Here is a 16,552-nt window from a genome sequence, read left to right as displayed (position 1 = left end):
GATTGGAGGGACTGTGTCGGTTGGAGGGACTGTGTCGGTTGGAGGGTCTGTGTCGGCTGGAGGGACTGTGTCGGTTGGAGTGAGTGTGTCTGTTGGAGGGACTGTGTCTGCTGGAGGGACTGTGTCGGTTGGAGGAATTGTGTCGGTTGGAGGGACTGCGTCTGTTGGAGGGATGGCGTCGGTTGGAGGGACTGCGTCTGTTGGAGGGACTGCGTCGGTTGGAGGGACTTTGTCGGTTGGAGGGACTTTGTCGGTTGGAGGGACTGTGTCGGTTGGAGGGACTGTGTCGGTTGGAGGGACTGCGTCGGTTGGAGTGACTGTGTCTGTTGGAGGGACTGTGTCTGTTGGAGGGACTGTGTCTGTTGGAGGGATTGTGTCGGTTGGAGGGACTGTGTCGGTTGGAGTGAGTGTGTCTGTTGGAGTGACTGTGTCTGTTGGAGGGACTGTGTCGGTGGGAGGGACTGTGTCTGTTGGAGGGACTGTGTCGGTTGGAGGGATTGTGTCTGTTGGAGGGACTGTGTCGTTATGGAGGGTCTCTGTCTGTTGGAGGGACTGTGTCGGTTGGATGGTCTGTGTCTGTTGGAGGGACTGTGTCTGTTGGAGGGACTGTGTCTTTGGAGGGACTGTGTCTTTGGAGGGACTGTGTCTGTTGGAGGGACTGTGTCGGTTGGAGGGACTGTGTCGGTTGGAGGGACTGTGTCTGTTGGAGGTACTGTGTCGGTTGGAGGGACTGTGTCGGTTGGAGGGACTGTGTCGGAGGGATTGTGTCGGTTGGAGGGACTGCGTCTGTTGGAGGGACTGCGTCGGTTGGAGGGACTTTGTCGGTTGGAGGGACTGTGTCGGTTGGAGGGACTGTGTCGGTTGGAGGGACTGCGTCGGTTGGAGTGACTGTGTCTGTTGGAGGGACTGTGTCTGTTGGAGGGACTGTGTCTGTTGGAGGGATTGTGTCGGTTGGAGGGACTGTGTCGGTTGGAGTGAGTGTGTCTGTTGGAGTGACTGTGTCTGTTGGAGGGACTGTGTCGGTTGGAGGGACTGTGTCGGTTGGAGGGATTGTGTCTGTTGGAGGGACTGTGTCGTTATGGAGGGTCTCTGTCTGTTGGAGGGACTGTGTCGGTTGGATGGTCTGTGTCTGTTGGAGGGACTGTGTCTTTGGAGGGACTGTGTCTGTTGGAGGGACTGTGTCGGTTGGAGGGACTGTGTCGGTTGGAGGGACTGTGTCGGAGGGACTGTGTCGGTTGGAGGGACTGTGTCGGTTGGAGGGACTGTGTCGGTTGGAGGGACTGTGTCAGCTGGAGGACTGTGTCTGTTGGAGGGACTGTGTCGGTTGGAGGGACTGTGTCAGCTGGAGGACTGTGTCGGTTGGAGGGACTGTGTCTGTTGGAGGGACTGTGTCGGTTGGAGGGAATGTGTCGGTTGGAGGGACTGTGTCTGTTGGAGGGACTGTGTCGGTTGGAGGGACTGTGTCGGTTGGAGGGACTTTGTCGGTTGGAGGGAGTGTGTCGGTTGGAGGGACTGTGTCTGTTGGAGGGACTGTGTCTGTTGGAGGGACTGTGTCGGTTGGAGGGACTGTGTCGGTTGGAGGGACTGTGTCGGTTGGAGGGACTGTGTCTGTTGGAGGGACTGTGTCTGTTGGAGGGACTGTGTCTTTTGGAGGGACTGTGTCGGAGGGACTGTGTCGGTTGGAGGGACTGTGTCGGTTGGAGGGACTGTGTCAGCTGGAGGTACTGTGTCTGTTGGAGGGACTGTGTCAGCTGGAGGGACTGTGTCTTTTGGAGGGACTGTGTCGGTTGGAGGGAATGTGTCGGTTGGAGGGACTGTGTCTGTTGGAGCGACTGTGTCGGTTGGAGGGACTGTGTCGGTTGGAGGGAATTTGTCGGTTGGAGGGAGTGTGTCAGTTGGAGGGACTGTGTCGGTTGGAGGGACTGTGTCTGTTGGAGGGACTGTGTCTGTTGGAGGGACTGTGTCTGTTGGAGGGACTGTGTCTGTTGGAGGGACTGTGTCGGTTGGAGGGACTGTGTCGGTTGGAGGGACTGTGTCGGTTGGAGGGACTGTGTCTGTTGGAGGGACTGTGTCGGTTGGAGGGACTGTGTCGGTTGGAGGGACTGTGTCGGTTGGAGGGACTGGGTCGGTTGGAGGGACTGTGTCGGTTGGAGTGTGTTTGTCTGTTGGAGGGACTGTGTCGGTTGGAGGGAATGTGTCGGTTGGAGGGACTGTGTCGGTTGGAGGGACTGTGTCGGTTGGAGGGACTGTGTCGGCTGGAGGGACTGTGTCGGTTGGAGGGACTGTGTCGGTTGGAGGGACTGTGTCGGTTGGAGGGACTGTGTCGGTTGGAGGGACTGTGTCGGCTGGAGGGACTGTGTCGGTTGGAGTGAGTGTGTCTGTTGGAGGGACTGTGTCTGTTGGAGGGACTGTGTCGGTTGGAGGGAATGTGTCGATTGGAGGGACTGTGTCGGTTGGAGGGACTGTGTCGGTTGGAGGGACTGTGTCGGTTGGAGGGACTGTGTCGGTTGGAGGGACTGTGTCGGTTGGAGGGACTGTGTCGGTTGGAGGGACTGTGTCGGTTGGAGGGACTGTGTCGATTGGAGGGACTGTGTCGGTTGGAGGGACTGTGTCGGTTGCAGGGACTGTGTCGGCTGGAGGGACTGTGTCGGTTGGAGTGAGTGTGTCTGTTGGAGGGACTGTGTCTGTTGGAGGGACTGTGTCGGTTGGAGGGATTGTGTCGGTTGGAGGGACTGCGTCTGTTGGAGGGATGGCGTCGGTTGGAGGGACTGCGTCTGTTGGAGGGACTGCGTCGGTTGGAGGGACTTTGTCGGTTGGAGGGACTGTGTCGGTTGGAGGGACTGTGTCGGTTGGAGGGACTGCGTCGGTTGGAGTGACTGTGTCTGTTGGAGGGACTGTGTCTGTTGGAGGGACTGTGTCTGTTGGAGGGATTGTGTCGGTTGGAGGGACTGTGTCGGTTGGAGTGAGTGTGTCTGTTGGAGTGACTGTGTCTGTTGGAGGGACTGTGTCGGTTGGAGGGACTGTGTCTGTTGGAGGGACTGTGTCGGTTGGAGGGATTGTGTCTGTTGGAGGGACTGTGTCGTTATGGAGGGTCTCTGTCTGTTGGAGGGACTGTGTCGGTTGGATGGTCTGTGTCTGTTGGAGGGACTGTGTCTTTGGAGGGACTGTGTCTGTTGGAGGGACTGTGTCGGTTGGAGGGACTGTGTCGGTTGGAGGGACTGTGTCTGTTGGAGGGACTGTGTCGGTTGGAGGGACTGTGTCGGTTGGAGGGACTGTGTCGGAGGGACTGTGTCGGTTGGAGGGACTGTGTCGGTTGGAGGGACTGTGTCGGTTGGAGGGACTGTGTCAGCTGGAGGGACTGTGTCGGTTGGATGGACTGTGTCTGTTGGAGGGACTGTGTCGGTTGGAGGGACTGTGTCGGTTGGAGGGATTGTGTCGGTTGGAGGGAATTTGTCGGTTGGAGGGAGTGTGTCGGTTGGAGGGACTGTGTCTGTTGGAGGGACTGTGTCGGTTGGAGGGACTGTGTCGGTTGGAGGGACTTTGTCGGTTGGAGGGAGTGTGTCAGTTGGAGGGACTGTGTCGGTTGGAGGGACTGTGTCTGTTGGAGGGACTGTGTCTGTTGGAGGGACTGTGTCTGTTGGAGGGACTTTGTCGGTTGGAGGGACTGTTTCTGTTGGAGGGACTGTGTCGGTTGGATGGACTGTGTCTGTTGGAGGCACTGTGTCGGTTGGAGGGACTGTGTCGGTTGGAGGGACTGTGTCGGTTGGAGGGACTGTGTCTGTTGGAGGGACTGTGTCTGCTGGAGGGACTGTGTCGGTTGGAGGGATTGTGTCTGTTGGAGGGACTGTGTCTGTTGGAGGGACTGTGTCTGTTGGAGGGAATGTGTCGGTTGGAGGGACTGTGTCGGTTGGAGGGACTGTGTCGGTTGGAGGGACTGTGTCGGTTGGAGTGACTGTGTCTGTTGGAGGGACTGTGTCTGTTGGAGGGACTGTGTCGGTTGGATGGACTGTGTCTGTTGGAGGCACTGTGTCGGTTGGAGGGACTGTGTCGGTTGGAGGGATTGTGTCGGTTGGAGGGACTGTGTCTGTTGGAGGGACTGTGTCTGTTGGAGGGACTGTGTCGGTTGGAGGGTCTGTGTCTGTTGGAGGGACTGTGTCGGTTGGAGGGACTGTGTCTGTTGGAGGGACTGTGTCGGTTGGAGGGACTGTGTCTGTTGGAGGGACTGTGTCTGTTGGAGGGACTGTGTCGGTTGGACGGACTGTGTCTGTTGGAGGGACTGTGTCTGTTGGAGGGACCGTGTCCGTTGGAGGGACCGTGTCGGTTGGAGGGACTGTGTCGGTTGGAGGGACCGTGTCCGTTGGAGGGACCGTGTCTGTTGGAGGGACCGTGTCGGTTGGAGGGACTGTGTCTGTTGGAGGAACTTTGTCTGTTGGAGGGACTGTGTCTGTTGGAGGGTCTGTGTCGGTTGGAGGGACTGTGTCGGTTGGAGGGACTGTGTCGGTTGGAGGGACTGTGTCGGTTGGAGGGACTGTGTCTGTTGGAGGGACTGTGTCGGTTGGAGGGACTGTGTCGGTTGGAGGGACGGTGTCGGTTGGAGGGACTGAGTCGGTTGGAGGGACTGTGTCGGTTGGAGGGACTGTGTCGGTTGGAGGGACTGTGTCGGTTGGAGGGACTGTGTCGATTGGAGGGACTGTGTCGGTTGGAGGGAGTGTGTCTGTTGGGACTGTGTCTGTTAGAGGGACTGTGTCGGTTGGAGGGACTGTGTCGGTTGGATGGACTGTGTCGGCTGGAGGGACAGTGTCTGTTGGAGGGACTGTGTCTGTTGGAGGGACGGTGTCGGTTGGAGGGACGGTGTCGGTTGGAGGGAATGTGTCGGTTGGAGGGACTGTGTCGGTTGGAGGGACCGTGTCGGTTGGAGGGACTGTGTCTGTTGGAGGGACGGTGTCAGTTGGAGGGACTGTGTCGGTTGGAGGGATTGTGTCGGTTGGAGGGACTGTGTCGGTTGAAGGGACTGTGTCGGTTGGAGCGATTGTGTCAGTTGGAGGGACTGTGTCGGTTGGAGGGACTGTGTCGGTTGGAGGGACTGTGTCTGTTGGAGGGACTGTGTCTGTTGGAGGGACTGTGTCTGTTGGAGGGACTGTGTCGGTTGGAGGGACTGTGTTGGTTGGAGGGACTGTGTCGGTTGGAGGGACTGTGTCTGTTGGAGGGACTGTGTCGGTTGGAGGGACTGTGTCGGTTGGAGGGACTGTGTCGGTTGGAGGGACTGTGTCGGTTGGAGGGACTGGGTCGGTTGGAGGGACTGTGTCGGTTGGAGGGACTGTGTCGGTTGGAGGGACAGTGTCGGTTGGAGGGACTTTGTCGGTTGGAGGGAGTGTGTCAGTTGGAGTGTGTTTGTCTGTTGGAGGGACTGTGTCGGTTGGAGGGAATGTGTCGGTTGGAGGGACTGTGTCGGTTGGAAAGACTGTGTCGATTGGAGGGACTGTGTCTGTTGGAGCGACTGTGTCGGTTGGAGGGACTGTGTCGGTTGGAGGGACTTTGTCGGTTGGAGGGAGTGTGTCAGTTGGAGGGACTGTGTCGGTTGGAGGGACTGTGTCTGTTGGAGGGACTGTGTCTGTTGGAGGGACTGTGTCTGTTGGAGGGACTGTGTCGGTTGGAGGGACTGTGTCGGTTGGAGGGACTGTGTCGGTTGGAGGGACTGTGTCTGTTGGAGGGACTGTGTCGGTTGGAGGGACTGTGTCGGTTGGAGGGACTGTGTCGGTTGGAGGGACTGGGTCGGTTGGAGGGACTGTGTCGGTTGGAGTGTGTTTGTCTGTTGGAGGGACTGTGTCGGTTGGAGGGAATGTGTCGGTTGGAGGGACTGTGTCGGTTGGAGGGACTGTGTCGATTGGAGGGACTGTGTCGGTTGGAGGGACTGTGTCGGTTGGAGGGACTGTGTCGGTTGGAGGGACTGTGTCGGTTGGAGGTACTGTGTCGGTTGGAGGGACTGTGTCGATTGGAGGGACTGTGTCGGTTGGAGGGACTGTGTCGGTTGGAGGGACTGTGTCGGCTGGAGGGACTGTGTCGGTTGGAGTGAGTGTGTCTGTTGGAGGGACTGTGTCTGTTGGAGGGACTGTGTCGGTTGGAGGGATTGTGTCGGTTGGAGGGACTGCGTCTGTTGGAGGGATGGCGTCGGTTGGAGGGACTGCGTCTGTTGGAGGGACTGCGTCGGTTGGAGGGACTTTGTCGGTTGGAGGGACTGTGTCGGTTGGAGGGACTGTGTCGGTTGGAGGGACTGCATCGGTTGGAGTGACTGTGTCTGTTGGAGGGACTGTGTCTGTTGGAGGGACTGTGTCTGTTGGAGGGATTGTGTCGGTTGGAGGGACTGTGTCGGTTGGAGTGAGTGTGTCTGTTGGAGTGACTGTGTCTGTTGGAGGGACTGTGTCGGTTGGAGGGACTGTGTCTGTTGGAGGGACTGTGTCGGTTGGAGGGATTGTGTCTGTTGGAGGGACTGTGTCGTTATGGAGGGTCTCTGTCTGTTGGAGGGACTGTGTCGGTTGGATGGTCTGTGTCTGTTGGAGGGACTGTGTCTTTGGAGGGACTGTGTCTGTTGGAGGGACTGTGTCGGTTGGAGGGACTGTGTCGGTTGGAGGGACTGTGTCTGTTGGAGGGACTGTGTCGGTTGGAGGGACTGTGTCGGTTGGAGGGACTGTGTCGGAGGGACTGTGTCGGTTGGAGGGACTGTGTCGGTTGGAGGGACTGTGTCGGTTGGAGGGACTGTGTCAGCTGGAGGACTGTGTCTGTTGGAGGGACTGTGTCAGCTGGAGGGACTGTGTCGGTTGGATGGACTGTGTCTGTTGGAGGGACTGTGTCGGTTGGAGGGACTGTGTCGGTTGGAGGGATTGTGTCGGTTGGAGGGACTTTGTCGGTTGGAGGGAGTGTGTCGGTTGGAGGGACTGTGTCTGTTGGAGGGACTGTGTCGGTTGGAGGGACTGTGTCGGTTGGAGGGACTTTGTCGGTTGGAGGGACTGTGTCTGTTGGAGGGACTGTGTCGGTTGGATGGACTGTGTCTGTTGGAGGCACTGTGTCGGTTGGAGGGACTGTGTCTGTTGGAGGGACTGTGTCTGTTGGAGGGACTTTGTCGGTTGGAGGGACTGTGTCGGTTGGAGGGACTGTGTCGGTTGGAGGGACTGTGTCTGTTGGAGGGACTGTGTCTGCTGGAGGGACTGTGTCGGTTGGAGGGACTGTGTCTGTTGGAGGGACTGCGTCTGTTGGAGGGACTGTGTCTGTTGGAGGGACTGTGTCGGTTGGAGGGACTGTGTCGGTTGGAGGGACTGTGTCGGTTGGAGGGACTGTGTCGGTTGGAGGGACTGTGTCGGTTGGAGGGACTGTGTCTGTTGGAGGGACTGTGTCTGTTGGAGGGACTGTGTCGGTTGGATGGACTGTGTCTGTTGGAGGCACTGTGTCGGTTGGAGGGACTGTGTCGGTTGGAGGGATTGTGTCGGTTGGAGGGACTGTGTCTGTTGGAGGGACTGTGTCTGTTGGAGGGACTGTGTCGGTTGGAGGGTCTGTGTCTGTTGGAGGGACTGTGTCGGTTGGAGGGACTGTGTCTGTTGGAGGGACTGTGTCGGTTGGAGGGACTGTGTCTGTTGGAGGGACTGTGTCTGTTGGAGGGACTGTGTCGGTTGGACGGACTGTGTCTGTTGGAGGGACTGTGTCGGCTGGAGGGACAGTGTCTGTTGGAGGGACCGTGTCCGTTGGAGGGACCGTGTCTGTTGGAGGGACCGTGTCGGTTGGAGGGACCGTGTCTGTTGGAGGAACTTTGTCTGTTGGAGGGACTGTGTCTGTTGGAGGGTCTGTGTCGGTTGGAGGGACTGTGTCGGTTGGAGGGACTGTGTCGGTTGGAGGGACTGTCTCGGTTGGAGGGACTGTGTCTGTTGGAGGGACTGTGTCGGTTGGAGGGACTGTGTCGGTTGGAGGGACGGAGTCGGTTGGAGGGACTGAGTCGGTTGGAGGGACTGTGTCGGTTGGAGGGACTGTGTCGGTTGGAGGGACTGTGTCGGTTGGAGGGACAGTGTCGATTGGAGGGACTGTGTCGGTTGGAGGGAGTGTGTCTGTTGGGACTGTGTCTGTTAGAGGGACTGTGTCGGTTGGAGGGACTGTGTCGGTTGGATGGACTGTGTCGGCTGGAGGGACAGTGTCTGTTGGAGGGACTGTGTCTGTTGGAGGGACGGTGTCGGTTGGAGGGACGGTGTCGGTTGGAGGGAATGTGTCGGTTGGAGGGACTGTGTCGGTTGGAGGGACAGTGTCGGTTGGAGGGACTGTGTCGGTTGGAGGGACGGTGTCAGTTGGAGGGACTGTGTCGGTTGGAGGGATTGTGTCGGTTGGAGGGACTGTGTCGGTTGAAGGGACTGTGTCGGTTGGAGGGATTGTGTCAGTTGGAGGGACTGTGTCGGTTGGAGGGAGTGTGTCTGTTGGAGGGACTGTGTCGGTTGGAGGGACTGTGTCGTTTGGAGGGATTGTGTCTGTTGGAGGGACTGTGTCTGTTTGAGGGACTGTGTCGGTTGGAGGGACTGTGTCGGTTGGAGGGACTGTGTCGGTTGGAGGGACTGTGTCGGCTGGAGGGACTGTGTCGGCTGGAGGGACTGTGTCGGCTGGAGGGACTGTGTCGGCTGGAGGGACTGTGTCTGTTGGAGGGACTGTGTCTGTTGGAGGGACTGTGTCGGTTGGAGGGAATGTGTCGGTTGGAGGGACTGTGTCTGTTGGAGCGACTGTGTCGGTTGGAGGGACTGTGTCGGTTGGAGGGACTGTGTCGGTTGGAGGGACTGTGTCGGTTGGAGGGACTGTGTCGGTTGGAGTGACTGGGTCGGTTGGAGGGACTGTGTCGGTTGGAGGGACTGTGTCGGTTGGAGGGACTGTGTTGGTTAGAGGGACTTTGTCGGTTGGAGGGAGTGTGTCAGTTGGAGTGTGTTTGTCTGTTGGAGGGACTGTGTCGGTTGGAGGGAATGTGTCGGTTGGAGGGAATGTGTCGGTTGGAGGGACTGTGTCGGTTGGAGGGACTGTGTCGATTGGAGGGACTGTGTCGGTTGGAGGGACTGTGTCGGTTGGAGGGACTGTGTCGGTTGGAGGGACTGTGTCGGTTGGAGGGACTGTGTCGATTTGAGGGACTGTGTCGGTTGGAGGGACTGTGTCGGTTGGAGGGACTGTGTCGGCTGGAGGGACTGTGTCGGTTGGAGTGAGTGTGTCTGTTGGAGGGACTGTGTCTGTTGGAGGGACTGTGTCGGTTGGAGGGATTGTGTCGGTTGGAGGGACTGTGTCTCTTGGAGGGATGGCGTCGGTTGGAGGGACTGCGTCTGTTGGAGGGACTGCGTCGGTTGGAGGGACTTTGTCGGTTGGAGGGACTGTGTCGGTTGGAGGGACTGTGTCGGTTGGAGGGACTGCGTCTGTTGGAGGGACTGCGTCGGTTGGAGGGACTGTGTCTGTTGGAGGGACTGTGTCGGTTGGAGGGACTGTGTCTGTTGGAGGGACTGTGTCGGTTGGAGGGACTGTGTCGGTTGGAGGGACTGTGTCGGTGGAGGGACTGTGTCGGTTGGAGGGACTGTGTCGGTTGGAGGGACTGTGTCAGCTGGAGGACTGTGTCTGTTGGAGGGACTGTGTCAGCTGGAGGGACTGTGTCGGTTGGATGGACTGTGTCTGTTGGAGGGACTGTGTCGGTTGGAGGGACTGTGTCGGTTGGAGGGATTGTGTCGGTTGGAGAGACTTTGTCGGTTGGAGGGAGTGTGTCTATTGGAGGGACTGTGTCTGTTGGAGGGACTGTGTCGGTTGGAGGGACTGTGTCGGTTGGAGGGACTTTGTCGGTTGGAGGGACTTTATCGGTTGGAGGGAGTGTGTCGGTTGGAGGGACTGTGTCGGTTGGAGGGACTGTGTCTGTTGGAGGGACTGTGTCTGTTGGAGGGACTGTGTCTGTTGGAGGGACTGTGTCGGTTGGAGGGACTGTGTCGGTTGGAGGGACTGTGTCTGTTGGAGGGACTGTGTCTGCTGGAGGGACTGTGTCGGTTGGAGGGACTGTGTCTGTTGGAGGGACTGTGTCTGTTGGAGGGAGTGTGTCGGTTGGAGGGACTGTGTCGGTTGGAGGGACTGTGTCGGTTGGAGGGACTGTGTCTGTTGGAGGGACTGTGTCTGTTGGAGGGACTGTGTCGGTTGGATGGACTGTGTCTGTTGGAGGCACTGTGTCGGTTGGAGGGACTGCGTCGGTTGGAGGGATTGTGTCGGTTGGAGGGACTGTGTCTGTTGGAGGGACTGTGTCTGTTGGAGGGACTGTGTCGGTTGGAGGGTCTGTGTCTGTTGGAGGGACTGTGTCGGTTGGAGGGACTGTGTCTGTTGGAGGGACTGTGTCGGTTGGAGGGACTGTGTCTGTTGGAGGGACTGTGTCTGTTGGAGGGACTGTGTCGGTTGGACGGACTGTGTCTGTTGGAGGGACTGTGTCGGTTGGAGGGACTGTGTCTGTTGGAGGGACTGTGTCGGTTGGAGGGACTGTGTCGGTTGGAGGGACTGTGTCGGTTGGAGGGACTGGGTCGGTTGGAGGGACTCTGTCGGTTGGAGTGTGTTTGTCTGTTGGAGGGACTGTGTCGGTTGGAGGGAATGTGTCGGTTGGAGGGACGGTGTCGGTTGGAGGGACTGTGTCGATTGGAGGGACTGTGTCGGTTGGAGGGACTGTGTCGGTTGGAGGGACTGTGTCGGTTGGAGGGACTGTGTCGGTTGGAGGGACTGTGTCGGCTGGAGGGACTGTGTCGGTTGGAGTGAGTGTGTCTGTTGGAGGGACTGTGTCTGTTGGAGGGACTGTGTCGGTTGGAGGGATTGTGTCGGTTGGAGGGACTGCGTCTGTTGGAGGGATGGCGTCGGTTGGAGGGACTGCGTCTGTTGGAGGGACTGCTTCGGTTGGAGGGACTTTGTCGGTTGGAGGGACTGTGTCGGTTGGAGGGACTGTGTCGGTTGGAGGGACTGCGTCGGTTGGAGTGACTGTGTCTGTTGGAGGGACTGTGTCTGTTGGAGGGACTGTGTCTGTTGGAGGGATTGTGTCGGTTGGAGGGACTGTGTCGGTTGGAGTGAGTGTGTCTGTTGGAGTGACTGTGTCTGTTGGAGGGACTGTGTCGGTTGGAGGGACTGTGTCTGTTGGAGGGACTGTGTCGGTTGGAGGGATTGTGTCTGTTGGAGGGACTGTGTCGTTATGGAGGGTCTCTGTCTGTTGGAGGGACTGTGTCGGTTGGATGGTCTGTGTCTGTTGGAGGGACTGTGTCTTTGGAGGGACTGTGTCTGTTGGAGGGACTGTGTCGGTTGGAGGGACTGTGTCGGTTGGAGGGACTGTGTCTGTTGGAGGGACTGTGTCGGTTGGAGGGACTGTGTCGGTTGGAGGGTCTGTGTCGGAGGGACTGTGTCGGTTGGAGGGACTGTGTCGGTTGGAGGGACTGTGTCAGCTGGAGGACTGTGTCTGTTGGAGGGACTGTGTCAGCTGGAGGGACTGTGTCGGTTGGATGGACTGTGTCTGTTGGAGGGAATGTGTCGGTTGGAGGGACTGTGTCGGTTGGAGGGATTGTGTCGGTTGGAGGGACTTTGTCGGTTGGATGGAGTGTGTCGGTTGGAGGGACTGTATCTGTTGGAGGGACTGTGTCGGTTGGAGGGACTGTGTCGGTTGGAGGGACTTTGTCGGTTGGAGGGAGTGTGTCAGTTGGAGGGACTGTATCGGTTGGAGGGACTGTGTCTGTTGGAGGGACTGTGTCTGTTGGAGGGACTGTGTCTGTTGGAGGGACTTTGTCGGTTGGAGGGACTGTGTCTGTTGGAGGGACTGTGTCGGTTGGATGGACTGTGTCTGTTGGAGGCACTGTGTCGGTTGGAGGGACTGTGTCTGTTGGAGGGACTGTGTCTGTTGGAGGGACTTTGTCGGTTGGAGGGACTGTGTCGGTTGGAGGGACTGTGTCGGTTGGAGGGACTGTGTCTGTTGGAGGGACTGTGTCTGCTGGAGGGACTGTGTCGGTTGGAGGGACTGTGTCTGTTGGAGGGACTGTGTCTGTTGGAGGGACTGTGTCTGTTGGAGGGACTGTGTCGGTTGGAGGGACTATTTCGGTTGGAGGGACTGTGTCGGTTGGAGGGACTGTGTCGGTTGGAGGGACTGTGTCGGTTGGAGGGACTGTGTCTGTTGGAGGGACTGTGTCTGTTGGAGGGACTGTGTCGGTTGGAGGGACTGTGTCGGTTGGAGGGATTGTGTCGGTTGGAGGGACTGTGTCTGTTGGAGGGACTGTGTCTGTTGGAGGGACTGTGTCGGTTGGAGGGTCTGTGTCTGTTGGAGGGACTGTGTCGGTTGGAGGGACTGTGTCTGTTGGAGGGACTGTGTCGGTTGGAGGGACTGTGTCTGTTGGAGGGACTGTGTCTGTTGGAGGGACTGTGTCGGTTGGACGGACTGTGTCTGTTGGAGGGACTGTGTCGGCTGGAGGGACCGTGTCTGTTGGAGTACCGTGTCCGTTGGAGGGACCGTGTCTGTTGGAGGGACCGTGTCGGTTGGAGGGACTGTGTCTGTTGGAGGAACTTTGTCTGTTGGAGGGACTGTGTCTGTTGGAGGGTCTGTGTCGGTTGGAGGGACTGTGTCGGTTGGAGGGACTGTGTCGGTTGGAGGGACTGTGTCGGTTGGAGGGACTGTGTCTGTTGGAGGGACTGTGTCGGTTGGAGGGACTGTGTCGGTTGGAGGGACTGTGTCGGTTGGAGGGACGGTGTCGGTTGGAGGGACTGAGTCAGTTGGAGGGACTGTGTCGGTTGGAGGGACTGTGTCGGTTGGAGGGACTGTGTCGGTTGGAGGGACTGTGTCGATTGGAGGGACTGTGTCGGTTGGAGGGAGTGTGTCTGTTGGGACTGTGTCTGTTAGAGGGACTGTGTCGGTTGGAGGGACTGTGTCTGTTGGAGGGACGGTGTCGGTTGGAGGGACGGTGTCGGTTGGAGGGAATGTGTCGGTTGGAGGGACTGTGTCGGTTGGAGGGACCGTGTCGGTTGGAGGGACTGTGTCGGTTGGAGGGACGGTGTCAGTTGGAGGAACTGTGTCGGTTGGAGGGATTGTGTCGGTTGGAGGGACTGTGTCGGTTGAAGGGACTGTGTCGGTTGGAGGGATTGTGTCAGTTGGAGGGACTGTGTCGGTTGGAGGGAGTGTGTCTGTTGGAGGGACTGTGTCGGTTGGAGGGACTGTGTCGTTCGGAGGGATTGTGTCTGTTGGAGGGACTGTGTCTGTTTGAGGGACTGTGTCGGTTGGAGGGACTGTGTCGGTTGGAGGGACTGTGTCGGTTGGAGGGACTGTGTCGGCTGGAGGGACTTTGTCGGCTGGAGGGACTGTGTCGGCTGGAGGGACTGTGTCGGCTGGAGGGACTGTGTCTGTTGGAGGGACTGTGTCTGTTGGAGGGACTGTGTCGGTTGGAGGGAATGTGTCGGTTGGAGGGACTGTGTCTGTTGGAGCGACTGTGTCGGTTGGAGGGACTGTGTCGGTTGGAGGGAGTGTGTCAGTTGGAGGGACTGTGTCGGTTGGAGGGACTGTGTCTGTTGGAGGGACTGTGTCTGTTGGAGGGACTGTGTCTGTTGGAGGGACTGTGTCGGTTGGAGGGACTGTGTCGGTTGGAGGGACTGTGTCGGTTGGAGGGATTGTGTCTGTTGGAGGGATTGTGTCGGTTGGAGGGACTGTGTCGGTTGGAGAGACTGTGTCGGTTGGAGGGACTGTGTCGGTTGGAGGGACTGGGTCGGTTGGAGGGACTGTGTCGGTTGGAGGGACTGTGTCGGTTGGAGGGACTGTGTCGGTTGGAGGGACTTTGTCGGTTGGAGGGAGTGTGTCAGTTGGAGTGTGTTTGTCTGTTGGAGGGAATGTGTCGGTTGGAGGGAATGTGTCGGTTGGAGGGACTGTGTCGGTTGGAGGGACTGTGTCGATTGGAGGGACTGTGTCGGTTGGAGGGACTGTGTCGGTTGGAGGGACTGTGTCGGTTGGAGGGACTGTGTCGGTTGGAGGGACTGTGTCGGTTGGAGGGACTGTGTCGATTGGAGGGACTGTGTCGGTTGGAGGGACTGTGTCGGTTGGAGGGACTGTGTCGGCTGGAGGGACTGAGTCGGTTGGAGTGAGTGTGTCTGTTGGAGGGACTGTGTCTGTTGGAGGGACTGTGTCGGTTGGAGGGATTGTGTCGGTTGGAGGGACTGCGTCTGTTGGAGCGATGGCGTCGTTTGGAGGGACTGCGTCTGTTGGAGGGACTGCGTCGGTTGGAGGGACTTTGTCGGTTGGAGGGACTGTGTCGGTTGGAGGGACTGTGTCGGTTGGAGGGACTGCGTCTGTTGGAGGGACTGCGTCGGTTGGAGGGACTGTGTCTGTTGGAGGGACTGTGTCGGTTGGAGGGACTGTGTCTGTTGGAGGGACTGTGTCGGTTGGAGGGACTGTGTCGGTTGGAGGGACTGTGTCGGTTGGAGGGACTGTGTCGGTTGGAGGGACTGTGTCGGTTGGAGGGACTGTGTCAGCTGGAGGACTGTGTCTGTTGGAGGGACTGTGTCAGCTGGAGGGACTGTGTCGGTTGGATGGACTGTGTCTGTTGGAGGGACTGTGTCGGTTGGAGGGACTGTGTCGGTTGGAGGGATTGTGTCGGTTGGAGGGACTTTGTCGGTTGGAGGGAGTGTGTCGGTTGGAGGGACTGTGTCTGTTGGAGGGACTGTGTCGGTTGGAGGGACTGTGTCGGTTGGAGGGACTTTGTCGGTTGGAGGGAGTGTGTCAGTTGGAGGGACTGTGTCGGTTGGAGGGACTGTGTCTGTTGGAGGGACTGTGTCTGTTGGAGGGACTGTGTCTGTTGGAGGGACTGTGTCGGTTGGAGGGACTGTGTCGGTTGGAGGGACTGTGTCTGTTGGAGGGACTGTGTCTGCTGGAGGGACTGTGTCGGTTGGAGGGACTGTGTCTGTTGGAGGGACTGTGTCTGTTGGAGGGAGTGTGTCGGTTGGAGGGACTGTGTCGGTTGGAGGGACTGTGTCGGTTGGAGGGACTGTGTCTGTTGGAGGGACTGTGTCTGTTAGAGGGACTGTGTCGGTTGGATGGACTGTGTCTGTTGGAGGCACTGTGTCGGTTGGAGGGACTGTGTCGGTTGGAGGGATTGTGTCGGTTGGAGGGACTGTGTCTGTTGGAGGGACTGTGTCTGTTGGAGGGACTGTGTCGGTTGGAGGGTCTGTGTCTGTTGGAGGGACTGTGTCGGTTGGAGGGACTGTGTCTGTTGGAGGGACTGTGTCGTTTGGAGGGACTGTGTCTGTTGGAGGGACTGTGTCTGTTGGAGGGACTGTGTCGGTTGGACGGACTGTGTCTGTTGGAGGGACTGTGTCGGCTGGAGGGACCGTGTCTGTTGGAGGGACCGTGTCTGTTGGAGGGACTGTGTCGGTTGGAGGGACGGTGTCGGTTGGCGGGACTGAGTCGGTTGGAGGGACTGTGTCGGTTGGAGGGTCTGTGTCGGTTTGGAGGGACTGTGTCGGTTGGAGGGACTGTGTCGGTTGGAGGGACTGTGTCGGTTGGAGGGACTGTGTCTGTTGGAGGGAGTGTGTCTGTTGGAGGGACTGTGTCGGTTGGAGGGACGGTGTCGGTTGGCGGGACTGAGTCGGTTGGAGGGACTGTGTCGGTTGGAGGGACTGTGTCGGTTGGAGGGACTGTGTCGGTTGGAGGGACTGTGTCGATTGGAGGGACTGTGTCTGTTGGGACTGTGTCTGTTAGAGGGACTGTGTCGGTTGGAGGGACTGTGTCGGTTGGAGGGACTGTGTCGGCTGGAGGGACAGTGTCTGTTGGAGGGACTGTGTCTGTTGGAGGGACGGTGTCGGTTGGAGGGACGGTGTCGGTTGGAGGGAATGTGTCGGTTGGAGGGACTGTGTCGGTTGGAGGGACCGTGTCGGTTGGAGGGACTGCGTCGGTTGGAGGGACGGTGTCAGTTGGAGGGACTGTGTCGGTTGGAGGGATTGTGTCGGTTGGAGGGACTGTGTCGGTTGGAGGGAGTGTGTCTGTTGGAGGGACTGTGTCGGTTGGAGGGACTGTGTCGTTTGGAGGGACTGTGTCTGTTGGAGGGACTGTGTCTGTTTGAGGGACTGTGTCGGTTGGAGGGACTGTGTCGGTTGGAGGGACTGTGTCGGTTGGAGGGACTGTGTCGGCTGGAGGGACTGTGTCGGCTGGAGGGACTGTGTCGGCTGGAGGGACTGTGTCGGCTGGAGGGACTGTGTCGGTTGGAGGGACTGTGTCTGTTGGAGGGACTGTGTCGGCTGGAGGGACTGTGTCTGTTGGAGGGAATGTGTCAGCTGGAGGGACTGTGTCGGTTGGAGGGACTGTGTCGATTGGAGGGACTGTGTCGGTTGGAGGGACTGTGTCGGTTGGAGGGACTGTGTCGGTTGGAGGGACTGTGTCGGTTGGAAGGACTGTGTCGGTTGGAGGGGCTGTGTCGGTTGGAGGGGCTGTGTCGGTTGGAGGGACTGTGTCGGTTGGAGGGAATGTGTCGGTTGGAGGGACTGTGTCGGTTGGAGGGACTGTGTCGGTTGGAGGGACTGCGTC

Source organism: Somniosus microcephalus, chromosome 12 (genome assembly GCF_052327205.1).
Source record: "Somniosus microcephalus isolate GS21.2 chromosome 12, FLI_Smic_1.0, whole genome shotgun sequence".
NCBI lineage: Eukaryota > Metazoa > Chordata > Chondrichthyes > Squaliformes > Somniosidae > Somniosus > Somniosus microcephalus.
This window is presented reverse-complemented; position numbering follows the sequence as displayed.